At 37.3% G+C, this 16,232-nt stretch overlaps 1 long non-coding RNA gene across 2 annotated transcripts in view; it reads right to left on the reverse strand.

Annotated features, from left to right (window-relative positions):
- LOC109145467 overlaps positions 1–12,708 on the reverse strand; it is a 45,346-nt gene extending 32,638 nt beyond the window's left edge. The window contains exons 1-2 of one of the 2 annotated variants that reach the window (XR_002046850.3): positions 12,498–12,708; positions 4,003–4,107 (exon numbers count right to left, since the gene is read on the reverse strand). This is a non-coding gene — a long non-coding RNA (uncharacterized LOC109145467). Of the gene's footprint in view, positions 1–4,002; positions 4,108–11,638; positions 11,849–12,497 lie in introns of those variants that run through there. The other variant, XR_002046849.3, reaches the window with a different exon arrangement.
- Positions 12,709–16,232: the final 3,524 nt, after the last annotated feature.

The raw sequence follows: 16,232 nt of genomic DNA on the forward strand, positions 1-16,232 counted from the left end.
TGGACACCACTGAAAAGGGTCTGGCACCATCCTCTTGGCACCTGCCTTTGAGATATTTATATCCATTAATGAGATCCCCTCTCAGGCTTCTCTTTTCCAGACTGAACAGGCCCAGCTCTTACAGTCTCTCCTCATAGGAGAGATGCTCCAGAACTCTCATCATCTTTGTAACCTCTGCTGGACCCTCTCCTGTAGCTCCTTGTCTTCTTTGAACTGTGTAGACCAGAACTGGACACAGCACTCCAGATGTGGCCATACATAGGCCCGAGTAGAGAGGGAGGATCACCTCCCTCGACGTGCTGGCCACAGTTCTCCTGATGCACCCCAGGATACCACAGGTCCTCCTGGCCACAACGGTACTACCAGCTCATAGTCAACTTGTCATCCACCGGTACTCCCAGGTCCTTCCCTGCAGAGCTGCTCTCCAGTAGGTCAGCCCCCAGCCTGTGCTGATACTTGGGGTTATTGCTCCCTAGGTGCAGGACTCTATGCCTGCCCTTGTTGAATCTCATCAGTTTTCTCTCTGCCCAATTCTCCAGTCGATCAAGGTCCTGCAGAAAGGTAGCAAAGCCTCCTGCTGTGTCAGCCACTTCCCCAGTATGAGCATTTATAATTATTTTAGGATATTTTTGTAATCTGAAATTGAAAGTGTCATGCCTTCTTGATATATTATTGTTTCCTTTTTTTGCCTTAAAAATATAAAATGTAAAAATAAATGAGACCCTTTTTTTGTTGCTTGGATAAAATTTGCATTTTATCCAAGCAGAAATTACCCTTGTGTCAAGAGGCAATTTATGCATTTTACTTTTGTTGTTGTTGTTATTTTCTCCACTAACTTATTTCTTCCTTTATTCTAAGTAGGTATACAGGTTCATGTGGCATAAATATCTACTGAATAGTCATACAGTCATAAAAGTAATGTAATTATTCATTTATCTACAGTGATGAAAAGAAATATTAAAGGAATGTATACACCACATATGCTGAAGTCTACATAATCTGTATCCTGTATACAAATAGGTAAATAGTTTTACAGGTTTAACTTTCTGCTTTGGACCTACCAGTTTTCATTTTAGAATTAGATCCAGACAGAGAAGTACATGTATATCTTTATTTGCTTCTGTGCTCTTCCTCATGAATGCTTCTTTAATATTTACTGCTTTACATTATGTTATACCTAACACTCAGCAGAGTACACCCCCTGTCTTACAGTTCTCCTTTTTCATTCAGTCAAAATACAGCATAACACCAGAAGTGAGGTTGAAACAAGAAAGGTAGAGGGAAACAAGGAAGGAAAGGTATAGAATGTTATGCACTCCAAATAAGGAACCCAGTGAAATGTAACATCTACATGCAGAGCAGGATGAACGAAACACGATAAAACTGCCTTTATGTCTCTTTGTGAGGATATGTGTAATGTTTGTAAAGGAAGAGAAGCAAAAAATGATTATTAATTGTTTTGGTCAGAATGTGAAACTACGCAACACACATGAAGAGGAATTAGCTTCAGTAGCCTGAATGTTGTTTATTTAAGAACTAAAAATGAGAAAGGAATTTTGAAAACATTTATGAAAATGTGAAACAGTTACACAAGCTGTAATTTCAAAGTTAGGGATTTGTTACTGTCTTGGGGTGACTTTATGATGTGTATCCCATATCGCTGCCCTATGCCCAGAAATTAATTTTTGTGCCTTTCTATGAAGGTTACTGTGAAACTCTTATTTTAACCTAAAAAAACCAATTAGAATTTTTCATGTTATAAAAAACAATGTGAGAAGATGTACAGCTATAACTACTAAAGATGGGTCAGCTAAATACTGCTCTTTTATGAGACCTGAATTTCTAAGCAGCATTTAGAAATTATTGGATACCTGTATACAAGAGCAAGCAAGATACACATTTAGCATTCTTTTGTTTTATGAAAATCACAAAATCATTTTCAGAAAGTAAAATCTGTACTCATTTGCTCTCATGTTCACAATTTTCTTGGCTTGGCAGGAAGCTGAATTACAGATCTTGTGAAAACCAATGCTGAACAGAAAAGACAAGTGTACCTTTTCACCTCCCATGTCCTATATTCAGCAGAAGCTGAATTTATCCTGTAACATAATTGCAATATATTGTTTTGCTTGTTCAGTATTACCTTTATTCTACCTCAACAGCACTTAACTTACAAATAGAACATTACCATAATTTCATCTTGTAAGCATCTTACCGTCTCTGGCGTCAACACAGCCTTTAGAACAATTAAATAAAGCTGGGGGCTGACACACAGGTCAGAGTGACATGTGAACTTGATGTTACAAAGAAAATACAGACATGTAACACATTGACATATAATGCTTAGAAAAGCTTAGACCATTTAGTGATAAAACGGTTCCCATGGTGAGTATATATGAGCAGCAAAAAAAAAAAAATCTTGAATGGATTAGATTTATAGAAGAATGAGGATAAAAGGATTAAACTCAAGCTTATATGTAGAAAGAGAAAGAAAATAAAATTTTTGAGAAACAAGACAAATATCAGAAGGAAGATTTTTTTTTTTAAATACTTGATAACATTATTGAGAGTTCTAATATCTAAAACTCCAAAACCATGTTTCAAATAAGTTTAAGTTGAAAGAAAGTCTAGAAAAAATGGGAAGTCTAATTCAGATTTCTGTCGCTGAGTGTGAAAAAAACCCTTTAAAGTGGATTTATCATAGGCTGAAATGTTTGACAAAAGATTAAGATCCAGATTACCCAAATATACAACAAATACCATTAAAAGAATAAGTAAAATAGAAAGTTTATATGAAAAGAAATTTTAAATGCTACATAAAATTCTAATAGCAACAAGAAGATAGAAGGTGATATGAAAAAAGGCTGCTGCAACAAGAGACATTATTCTTGAGTACATAATGTCTCAGGACAGTTTTCTCTATGCCCATGATTCTTAAACAAAACCAGATTTATGGGAAAGGAGAAGTAACACCTCCAGCTCAAGGCATCTCAGAGATGCCATGGACCTTGTTGTCATACTTTGCATCTGTCACGTCTGCACCAAATATTCTACGTCACAAAATTATTCTGTACATCAACATCAAGTCTGACACTTTGAATTTATCATATGTGAACAGCTTGTCTAATCTATCTGGCTCCAAATGGCTACAAACTGGCAGTGAGAGCTGGGTCTTATGCCTTCCTGCTTTCAGATGCTCCAGCTTTTCTTTAGGAAAGGATTACAAAAGGTGGATTGTCTGTCTCAAATTTCAAAGCAGTTCTTATTACAAAGTAGTCAATAGGCCAGATAGAATGATAAAATTTAGGCAAACCAGACAAGAAAATTACTGAATCAGAAGTGTAGAATAAAACCTATGAGACTATCCTGAGAGCTCAGAAAAGAGAACAACCATTCAACATCCAATTTAGAACTGGGGATGTATATGTTGCATTAATGATACAACCAGGTTTTTTCCCTTTAAAGAAAAAAGAAGCAGTAACTGATCCCCTATTTCAGAAATATAATAAATATTTATGTAATAAAATATTTATAATTGTATGTATATAACTTTAATAAATTTTAATGGACACATATTTTTGTCTTTAATGTTCATAAGCAAGAAGTCTGACAGAGAAATACAGATGTCTCTTTCTTGCAAGCTACTTACTATAATTATTGACACACATTTTAAATTTAGTGGGTTTTTCTTGTCAGAAACCACCATTGTTTTAAGTTCAATGGCATCTCATTATCTGGAATTAAAGAAAACCCCATATCTTTAGTTTTTCAAGTTACTCAGTCTTATTGATATAGATGATTTCTGCTTTCAGTCTCCTAAGAATAGAAATATATGTTCCGGTCTGAGACTTGATGCTTTCTTATGGTTCCTCCCCTTATGGTAAAGTAAGAATTTGTGGAAACAATTGCTTCTTCCTGTTCAAATTTCTCATTAAGTCTCACATCTGCTGTGCTACCAACGCCAAATGGCAGAATTCCTTAAAGTACATATGTATGTATTACCTGCACAGACGCTCTTTGTGCGCATAAGAGACAATCTTCCCAGGTGAGCTTCCTTTCTCCTGTGCTTTCACTGGTCTTAGCAGAGGAAACCATCCCATGTTTTCCCTGAGAGAGACAAAGTGAGGCTATTGAAAACAGTGCAACAAATTTAATTAATTTTTTTTACTGCAGAAATGTATAAGCAATGAACTATCTCTCTAATGTCGCTTGACTGGCCTAAAACCAGATAGTTTCACCTGAGGAAAATGTCTCTTTACCTTTCTTTAATTACACTGTATAAAATTTTCTTTTTTGTTAAATATATTCATCCATATCTTGATAGGGATTTTCTCCTTTCTTAAGAAATTTCATATATACTAATACAATGTAAAAATCATCCCTTCGTGTCATTGTGGGACACTCTAAAAAACCAAAAAGTTAAGAAAAAACCTTTTCACAATCAAGCTGCAGAAGCTTACTAAGTCACAAAACATTACGAAGAATAATAGAAAATGTTTAGAAACATTGTTACAGAACAACGGTAAGCTGGTTCAAGTCATTCATTAGAGGCTGAAGTTAGATTACTTTTCATTCTCATGAACTAAGAACATGTTCTTATAGAAGTAACGTGACAGAGTTAGCACAGTAAATTGTTAAGACCCGTTGACTGGATTAAGAGGTCACTAGTTACAACCATTCTACAAGAGCAATATTTTACTCCTTCTGTACAGTAATGAAGGCCTTTTGGAGTACGAGTGAGTAATACATTGAAGAGCCCAAAGACATTTCAGGATTTACCTATTCTAGAAAAATTGGTTGCTTGAAATATATATATATCTTCCCAGCAGATATACAAATATGCCACTTTTCTAAAGTTTCTAATTCTACAGTGAGGAACCAAAATACTGTATCATAATTTTGCAGAAGTACAAATTGTGTCCTCTTGTACCAGCACAGTCTGAGAGATTTTGTTTCTGTAGTTATGTCCACAAGTAAGATAACCATTACTGTAAAATGTAAAACATGCAAACTCCCCAGAGATTCATACGTCCATCTGTCTTGGCAAAACAATGTGTTTCACACAATAAGGTCTAATGCTTTTCTAAGTCAATTGATTTTATTTTTTTAAAGAAAATTAAAAGTATTTCTTACAAGCTAAAAGTTGTTATCTGAATAAATCTCTTTATTTCTTCTACCTTCATCTGAAACAGTGAAATAAAGGCTAACACACAGACACCTTCTCAGGAGAATTATAAAAATTAGTTTGGTTACACAATTTACAAAATTTCCCATATATCAATGGGAAATTAGCAAGTCATTCTTCTCTAAATTGGCCAGAAAATTATCCTGGAAACTATTATCAAATTTTACCGCTTTCTTTCTCACTCATCAGAGAAAAAAATTTTTAATTACACACAAAACTTAAACCACTGTTGCCTTTGCTGCATAATCAACCTAAAACATTCATGATAAATAGACATAGGTGGTCATTTACAGTGTAAGGTGTTCATTCTTGGTCCTAATGCTATCAATAACAATATCGTTTTTATTTGCATCTATTATTCAATATATTGTTGCTTCCACTTCTAGGAAACATAACAAATTTTTCTTCTGAAATATTTTGACTTTATTATGACAGGTTCAAAGTATTGTCAAGCTTTATTGCATTCAGCTGAATTTCAGATTTTGCAGAACCATTCCTAACAGAACTAGTCAAATAATTTCTTCTCTGTTACTGTTTTTGGTTTTGACAGCCAGAGCTTCATTTCCAGCCATTTTCTGCAAAATCATGTGTATGCGTTTTTTTTAAAAAAAGCAAAACATGAAGAAATGCATGCAGCTGCTTGCAAATACACCTGTATAAGAACTAAGGAAGAAGTACAACAAGTCTGGTTTTTAATATAAATGCAGCATTTCATTTTCCCAAGTCAAAATGGGGTGGATGCATAACTGTGGATGCATTTTTGCCCTTGAAAAGACAGATATTTAGTAGAAATGTGCAACTTTAATTTCACTAAATACAGCTAAAATAGCCTAAGAACTTGAATTATGTGGACTTCTAGCTCAACTTTCAATCAGAAATAGTGGCAAAAAGCCACGCTTTGTTTGCCTGTAAAAACTTCTTCATGGTTAGAAAATATCTGTGTGCATCCCAGGAGAGGAGAACTTAAGGTCAAGAGGTTAATTCTACTTACCACAACATATATTCTGCAACTGACTTGTAGCTCTGTGATCTGCGGAACTCTCATTTAATAGGGAAGGCTTAAAGTAGAAAAAACCCAAATTCCTTTTAATGATAGTTCAAACCACTAGGGTTTACCGAAGGAAGGGAAAGCTAATATTGGGGGAAGGGAGTTGCTGTATTTTCATCTTGTTCTTTGTTGTCTTTATGTTTAGAGGGACAGGAGAGTGTTTGAAAGCTTTTTTTTTTTTTCAGAGAACTCAAAGGAGAAATAATGATGGGGAGGGTGCGCTTTTATCCTTTACAAAGAAAACCTACAAAAAGCTGCTACTCAAAGCCATATACATACAAGGTGAAAAGCAATACAATCCACTTATATATAAAGAAAACTGTGTAAATAATAACTCTCCAACTCTAAGTGTCACTGAAAAAAAAAAAGGGCGGGCATGGGCCATTAAATGTACTATAATCTATTCAGTGAGTTTAATGTAAGGGTCATTATGAACTTAGTGGGTTTTTAATGATTTATAATGCAATGGCATCTAGAAGTCATTCCTGGGGTAGACACACCAAAGTGCTATGTTGCTTCTGCATACTGATTAAGTTAAAAAGATTCAAACCAGACAACAATTTGATAACTAAGCTAAAGAAACTAGAACCCTCTTATGATAATTTTGCAAAGATAGCTGTTAGACTGTTCTTTTCCATTTCCAAATTAAGAAGATATACAAAACCCCCTGCAGATCCCTTTTATTCTTCATCATCTTTCCTATGACTTTGAAAATACCCAAGATAATAGTTACATATTTCATAGAATGGGTTGAATTCAAGATTCAGATCATACGTCTATTACTGCAGTATATGGAACATTACTTTTCTTATACTTTACACAGATTTAGATTAACAGAGCATAGCAGCATTTGCACATCATGCTGAGAAGACATTCAGAAGCTCCAGCAGGGTCATATACTTGTGCATATGTGTGTTTCATACTATGCTTGACAGACACTTAAACAGACAAGGCTTGGGTAGACCTCCCACCACCAGAACTGATAGCCTAATTTCAATATAACTGGGACAACCAAATCCCTTTTCTCCTCTTCCTTGTCATTGACATGTGATGAGATTGGCTTTTCCATTTTTTTTCTTTTTCAAATTGCCTGCTCTCTGTGATCCTTTGTCAGAAATGAGTCTTTCAGGTCACTCAAAGAATCACCAGCAAAGGTATTGGCAAAAGGAGGTTTAGTACAAAACTGAAAGCTGACAAAAGTTGTTGGCAAGTCTGCTACTGTTGTTCACTCTACCACTTACAAAATTGTTACAGTACACAGAGAAAAATCAGACTAAAATCAAGCTAAAATTATCTACATGGAGGTTAGGGAGGGAAAAGGGTAAAGCTGGGAAAGGGTAAGGATAAAAAGAAATAAAGCAGACTCTTCTGTTGAGTCACCAGGTTCAGAGTGGACCCCTCTCGAAATTTAGCCCTGGGCTTGACCAACGGTTTAGGCTTAAGGTTTTAAGAGAATTTAAACTTAAGAGCACTCAGACAATAGCCTTAACAAAAGATTCTATAGAATTTACTGTAAGCACAACAGTAACTCACTTCTAAACCTAATTTACTTACAAATCAAACATACTTAAGAAAGCTAAGAGAGCAACACTCAATACATTTGCTATAGCATATGCACATGCACACACAGAGATCTAAAGAGTATATCCAAGGTGTATATATACCTGTGAAAAATTTCCTTTTTATCTTTGCAGTGAATGAAGGATTGAGCCTCGAGGAGTGGAGATAGCCCAGGCTCCATCATTGGCTTTTGGTGGCGGTCCTTCAAGTATAGCAAACTTGAGAGTTTGCTGGCTCTGAGAGGTGTCCCAGTAAGAGGGAGTTTGCTGGTCAGAGCCTGCTGAGTCTCGCTGAGTGTAGGGTATGCCCAACCAGTGCCCTGGAGAGACGTCTGCTGAGATAAGGAGATTGAGCAATCTCCCAGCAGGACCCCCCTGGGAAGGCAGCTACTCTGCAGTTATGGCGAGAAGAAGACAGACCCGGAATCCTCTGGGAGACCCTATGCAGATCCTTTGTAACCCATTGGCCTTTATCCTCTGACACCCACCCCCTGTATCCCTATAAAGCTAGCCCCCTGCGCAGGCAGAGAGCTGCCTGTCCCTGGCTCCCCTTCGCTGGAGTATGGATCAATAAAGCTGCCTCGTGTGGAACCAGCCACACGAGCCTCTTGTCTCTCTCCCTGGTCTGGCCTAGAGGCTGCCCTGCAGAGCTGAGCTGGAATCACGAGCTGATAATCACTAAAGAGCTGACAGCTTCTGCACGCGACCTCCTGCCAGCAGCTGAGGGAAGACACCGGGCCTCGGGAAGGCGATTCCTTTTGGGACCATCTCTCCTGACCGGTCGCAGATTCCTCGGTCAGAGCTACTGACCCCTAACCAGCTGTAATAACTGAGGACCACTGTTTATAGGGTCACAAGAGAGTTGGTTCAAAGCGTAGTAATTTTCCATCCTGGATGTAATTTGGGTCAATAACTTTCCTTGAAATTTCAATAACAAAAATGTTCCACTCAAGTTGTTATTCAGGTAAGAAAAATAAATTTTCCTGCCCATTTGTTAAAAAAAATAGGAGCCCACAGGACAACATAAGTTCTGGGAAACAGAGCATGTTTCTGGTAAGTGCAAGAGGAGCTTAGCTTGGATGATGTTTGTCAAGGCCAAGGCCTAGTGAGCATTTCTATGGTCATAATGCAGCCTGGAGGTGAGGTTAGGGTGACAGTCATACCCCACACCCTGTTGTGTCAAATGCCTAAGGCTAGCAGTGCAGAAGACATTTCAGGCATTATGGTAACTGTATGTCATGGTCATTAACAGGAAAAAGTGGAACTGAGGTAAAAATTCATGTTCTGTTGAGCACCACCTTCTACTGCATTGCACCTGGTAGATTCTCACACTTGCGCAGAGGCATCATGAAGAAAGGAGAACAGACTAGAGAAGAAAATATTTCTATGGGCACCAGTGAATGACTGACTAGAAGGTGATGCTTCCCTGAGCCATGATCTTTGCTCTCTCCTGAGCACACAGTATAATGTGGAAGCTCAGTACCTCATACACTAACATCTGGAAAAAATTTTCTGTTTTCTTCTCATATTTAAAACTTCTGTGCTTTCCTTACTTTTCTCGACACACTTAATTGTCTTCATTGTCAAGGTCTGGCACTCATTAGTGTCTACTGTCTGGCTCTCATCCCATTGAACTTGGCAGACATGAGGACAGGAGACAGCTTACAGCACTACCTTCAATAAAACAGACATGTTGTGCCTAGATTTATAACCTGGCTTTGGGAATCTTGTTTTTCCAGTTTCAGTTCTGACTTTGACAAGACAATGTGGGGCAAGGTGGTCTGAAAATACTAACTGAAGAGTAGAAAGGTCATCCATAGCTGTGAAAATGTCAATTGGATAGAGAGGACCTTTATTCCCCCTTTATTATCTGTCTCTACATCCCTGCAATGGTAATGGAAATAGAAATAGAAAACCTATAAAAACTTAGGTATGTCTAATTTCCTTTTTACTATGTAGTTGTGGAAGGCAGTGGTTTCTTTGCACATCTCCATGCCAGTATACATTCTGGTATAAAACCTGCAAGATGGAGAACAGCCATCTCCAGAACTATCAGGATGTTATATCTAGCCTTGTGAAGAAAAACTGCTTAAATTTCTGTGTGGTTTGGCTCAGAATGGTGCCAGATGACACCTGTTGTTCACTTCCATAGCTGTAAAACTATGCAAGCCTAGTAACTTCAACTCTCGGCACCATTGTTATAAGGTTATCTGGAGTGCAGGCTGGCTGCAAATCCCATCTGTCTCCTTAATAACTAACACTGAACCTTTCAAAAGCTTTGTCTGCACAGCATGTGGAGTTGCTGAGGATTGTGGTCAAAATAAGTCATCCTACGCCTAGTCTGTTTACACTTCAGAAAGATTTACACATAAACCCACAAGGAGATACAGTACACCGGAGCTTTTCTTCCTGAAAGCCTCAGAGATTGTTTAATAAAGATACCTAAATATCTCACCCTCGGTTTCTAGTTTTAGTGAATTTTCTAAATGATACAGAATTTCTTTCTTGCTTTGTACACATGCCACAAGAAAAAAATAATTCTATGACTGACAAATGAAGACCCTTGCCTTTAAAACATTCAGGAGAGGTAAAAGTACAAAATTATACTTCTATCATGAATTTATTTTTGTAAATCTTTACCAGTCTAAAATGCAATATTTCATCTCACTCTAGTTCTTCTGACACATTTAGTGCCATACTAACCCACACATCACCGATTTCTGTAATATAAAGGTCATTTGCAAGCTAAATTACAAAATGCATTCCACTCAGTATTTTGCTAATTAAGTGTCATGTGGCCGTCACCATGATCTCTATATTAAAAGACAATGGAGAACACTTTTTCCCTTTGCTCCTGAGGATATTCACTCAACCAAGTGATCATCAGATTTAATTGGGAGGATGGATATGTCACAAAATGTTGTCTACAAAGAGTTAAAGGATTCTAGCAGGTCAGTGAAAATGTCATCAGCATTAATGACTGATTAAAGGCCTTTGGGGGCGTGCTCATGTAAGATCAAACACCTTTTTGTCTGACTGGTACTAGATCAACAAAATATCTGCTGACTATGGGATCACAGAGGGGAATAATTTCTTTTCCTTTTCAGTGTGTATTATTCAGTGCAATACAGCTTGAAAAATGACAGTGACACTGCCTGTAATCATTTCTTTGTGTATTTATCCAGATCTCTGTTGAGAGGTGCATGCCAGCACCTATTGCTTATTGTTTAACTTTTATTTCATTGTGCTGTGGAGAAATAACTGCATCCCCAGATACTCCTCCAGATATTTTAACTAGTATAGAGCTGGAAATAGTTTATTTATTAAAAAAGAATGTTCAGAAAAAATATACTTTAATGAGTATGGTGACTTTGTCTCCTGATTCACTACTCTAAAACAAGTGTTCAAGAAACGCAGACATATCAGGTTTTTGTTCATTAATTCCCCTGCACTTAAAATAGCTGTTTTCTGAGCTCATCAGTAATTATCTTATCCTTACTCAAGTGTCTCTGTGACCAGTTGTCGAAAACACAGCTATTTGTAACTTTACACCAGAACAAGGCACACAGTGTAGAGATCATTTGTCTGACAAAAAAACTCAAGCAAGCTGATCTGACCATGTAGCTTAAAACATCATCATATGAACTTACCAATGACATATCTTCCATTTTCTTAGGTTGCCACAGCTTCAGGTAATGAGCTCTGACTCACAGGAATCTGTTTGCTAAACATCATCTTGTAACAGTATTGGTTTTTTACTGATTCTTGAAGCTTCCACAGTTCTAGAATCCTTTAGAGTTTTAATATTTCCTAATCAATCTACTTTAAAAGCTTTCAGAGGCTTACCTTGAAATGGATAATGTGAAGTGTCTTCTGCATCCTTTTGAAAACCTCCTAGGGTTTTTTTTGACCTCTGATGTATAGATCTCATTCTGCTTGCACATCTTGTGAGCCCACTGATCTACCCAGACCCCACTGCTTTACACAGTATAACCCACTCTGGGGGCCGGTGCGCCTGCTGGACAAGGAGTGAAGGGAGTCCTATGGTGGGACAACTCCTAGGTTCCTTTCCAGTTTATGGTGACTGAAAAAGCTTCCCCCAGAGTGCTCTGCTCTGTTATGTTAATGTACCCCAGTTCTGCTCCCCTGGTTGGCTCTGTTGGCCACTACAACCCTTGTTACCTTATACGCCCCCAGAGCTTCCCCATTGGCTCCCATTCCCTAGTCCCGCCTTTGTACCGCCCCTGTGCCCTCAGATCATTTGTCCCTGATGCTCTCTCCATCCCCTACATAACCCTGGACCCCACATTGTTCTGCTCCTGCTTCTCTGGAGCCTTACGTGAGGATGCAGTAAATGTCTTTCGTGGAACCCCATGTGAAGACCCTTGCTGCTCATTCACCACCGGACTGTTTTGCCAGCTCTCCGGTCTGTGTGTGTACGTGTGTGTGCAAGCGTGGTGGCTGCACCGAGCGGCTTCCTCCTTGGAGGCGCTTTTGGGAAGGTCGCGGCACTATACCATCCAACACCACTGTGACAACCCACCACAGGTATATACTGCTCCAAGGGTTAACCAACGAATCCAAATGGCTTAGTCATCAATCCCCAGAGCAAATAACTTGTGCAGTATTTTACTCATTTCAGTGATAAGTGATATCTCAATGAATGAAACTTGCAGAGCAAAGTAGTAAAATGGAAGAGACTCACCAGTGGAATATGACCAATTGAGTAGAGAATGGTATTTTGTGTGACATATATTTGTAAACAGGAATGCAGGAGGCAATACAGAACTCTGTTCTCCGTAGGTAGACTGCCCTCCATGTTAGTATTTCTTGGCTCCAAATTTATTTCTGAGGAAAAAAGAGGCAATTTATGGGGCTAGGGATAAAGAAAAATTGAATAAAGTAAAATGAAAGTACACAGAAAGAGTATAAAACCACAGAATCATAGAATGATCTAGATAGGGAGGGACCTTTAAAGGCCATCTAGTCCAAACCCCCTGCAAGAAGCAGGGACATCTTCAAATAGATTTCTTAGAGTCCTGTCCATGGTATTGAATGTTTTCATGGATGGGACATCTACCACATGTCTGGGAAACCTGTTCCAGTGTTTCACTACCCTCATAGTCAAAAATGTTTATCTTATATCTAGTTTGAGACAATTTTACCAAATCTGCAGCTAGTCTATTTGGAAGGCTTTTGACTCCTCAGTAATGTCAGGGTTTAAGCCCAGCTGGTAATAAGCACCACAGAGCTGCTCACTCAACACTCCCTCTCTACCCTCTTCCCGCCGTGGAATGGGGAGCAGAATTAAAAATAAAACTTGTAGGTTGAGATAAGAACAGTTTAATAATGAAAAACAAACTAATATGTAATAATAGTAAATAGTAATAATAGTAATAATGAAAGGGGATAGAAAAAAAATCAAGCAGGTGATACACTGACCCACTGACCAATGCCAGACCACATTCCTAAACCTAAATTGACCAACCTTCTGGGTAACTTCCCCGGTTCATATACTGGACATAACCTGCTGTGGTGTGGCCAATGCAGGTCACCCATCCCAGCAATGCTCTCTCCAGCTTTTCTTAGGTGTACCTTTTCACTGACAGAACATGAGACACACACACACACAAAAAAAAAAAAAAAAAAGCCTTTGACTTAGGATAAACACAATTTAGCAAAAAACAAAATCAACATTAATGTTATCAACATTATTATCATTCTGAATCAAAACACAACACTGTGCCAGCTATTGAGAAGAAACAAAGTCTATCCCAGGTGCAACTGGGACAAATAGGAAAGCTTGAAGCCCTATTTCTGAAATAGCAGTATTTTATGATGCATTTAATGAATTTCTGTTAGAACTTTTTCTTTAAACCTTGTGAGAAACAATTTCCACATGGATAACATAAATCCACTTATTTAAATCATCATACTTGACATAAACTCACCTTTTTATCCAATATATCATTGCAAATTTTTCATTCATTGTCTCTTGATATAGCTAAAATTAAGAAATTGAGGTACATCCATTCCAATGAGTATAAAAGTTTGGTCATTTTTTTAGGTCTTCTTTATTCCTTTGAGTAAATTGTTTATTTAATGCAAATGAGTATTAAACTAGCAGCAGAAAGCATCCTTTCTCAGAAATATAAGGATATTTTTCTATATACAATATTACGCAAAGTCTCTCACTTTCTTGTGGAATTTCCTTTCTGTTTTTTGGCTAATTCTGGATATGGTACCTAGGAGTGGCATCCACACAAGTTCAGAACTGCAAAAATTCCCTTCCTTGCTTTCCTTCTATAATTTTCACAGAAAATAACTGATTACATCCTATACATATTCTGATAAATAGCTGACTTCAATGCTGGAACTCAGAATTCCAGAGAATACACACCATTATGCAACTTATTTGGAAAGAAATGACAAAATCTTTCCTGAAGCTATTACTGGTTTTCCCATTAACTGAAGTCAAACTACAGGAAGTGTGTGTATGCTCATGCTATTTAATGTCCCTTTGCATTCCAGTGCCCTCTACTTGTTTCTAGGGAAGCACAAAAACAAGGTATTCTGAAGGTGAATGAATAATTGGAAGTATGAGGAAAGTGACTGGTGAGTGGTATGGCATCACAGCATGAAACCTATCCAAACAGACTGCTCATGTAAGTGAGACCTTCACCACATCTTCCTGGAAGGAAAACAGAGCTATAAATGAGCTTTGTTGCATAATTCTTTCCAAACTCACACTAATGTCACTTATTTGGGGCAGAAAATCAGAACATGTTAGAAAGTCCTTTAGTATCCAATGAATGACCAAAGAGATAGATCCATGGCTGCATGCTAAGTAAGGTATTCAAGGTTTAATCTCTCTAATTTAGAAAACAATAAGTAGTAAAACAGTAGCTACCTTCTCTCTTCATGCTTGTCAGATAGTATAGAAAGCTGAGATGAGGTGAAACTGCTATATCCAAAAACCAGAATGCCAGTGAGGACAAGGACATATCCACCAGACAGAGTGAGTGTCTTACTAGGCTGAGTCAATAGTGCTGATTGGAACTGGACTAGAGGAGCAGGGATGCTTCCATACTGGAAAACAATTTATTTTCAGTATTTTCTGTCAATGGAGAAAATATTGTTATTCTAGATTCTACTTTTCATTAAGATGTGGTCATTATTTCAGATATATTTTCATGAAGATATAGGTGATTTTTTCATTCTAGATTTTAGAATGCTGAACAGTTTTAATTGATGCAATTACCAGTGCATCAATGCATTTCTATTCTTGTTTCCTTACAATTTCACAAGGTGTAGAACATTTTGATGAAAGAAACTTCACCTTTTCATTGCTATTCACATAAATTGACTTCCTATTTTCTCTATTTTCAATTACTGCTTTCCTTCTGAAATTTAGGGACACTATTCTGGATGAGAAAAGCAATGTAAATCTTGAACCTGAGGATTTGGAACAATTAAGTCATGAGAGGACTGTAATGGAATGAACGTGGAAGTGGGCAGCAAAAATAAAATTAAAATGCCAACAAGAAAGAAAGGAGAAGCAGATTAATAAAATTCAAACCCAGCTGGAAAAGTAAGAGTTGTAAAAGTGGGCTCTGTTTGCAATATTTATCTTCCTCTTGAAAGACTGACTAGAGACTAATAGCTAAAGATTTAAACTCCTCAGAACATGGGGCAGGGAATGGGGAGGGTTGTGTCTTCATATATGTGTGAATATTTCAATGTTAAAAGTGACTTTCATTAAAGTCTCAAGACAAAACTTCTATATTCTCTAGAAATATATAGAAATTTATCCCTTTAACTATTTATAATCAAGAATCAGATCTTTCCCTTAGGCTTTAATATGAGCCTCACAAGTGTTCATGTGAAGACTAAATGTTGTCCTTTAAGTATGCAAGCCCTGGAAATTGGGTTCTATTGCCTTGGGAAATTTCCTTTGCACTAAATAGAATCTGTATCTTTTTCGTTAAAAAGGGAAGTCATAAAAGCAAGCCACAATAATGTATCACTCCATAGCTTTTAAGGTTTGACAGCTAACAATGATTAAATCTTTCTGTCAGTGCAAGCATCTATCATCTTTAAATCTCCAAACAATACAACAATATTTGGAGCTTGTGTTATGTGGTTTGTATGTGGAGTGGAATTCCAGAAATTGTTTACATTAATATGTAGTGTTATATCTTCTGCCTGACAAATACTCAAAGTCAGCTGGAATATGCAGGTTGAGAAAGGACATAAGAATATACTTTGCAAGCTTTCTTTTTACAGGATAATGCTTTACACTGGGCCACTCTAGTGACATTTGAAATTACAGGATTCCACTTAACTGTGACTGCACCTAAGAACATTTTTGAACAGAAAACAAGAATTTGAACCTTTAACCATTTAATACTTATGTGTCATAGAAAGTAAAATGTAATTG

Source organism: Corvus cornix, chromosome 1, assembly GCF_000738735.6.
Source record: "Corvus cornix cornix isolate S_Up_H32 chromosome 1, ASM73873v5, whole genome shotgun sequence".
NCBI lineage: Eukaryota > Metazoa > Chordata > Aves > Passeriformes > Corvidae > Corvus > Corvus cornix.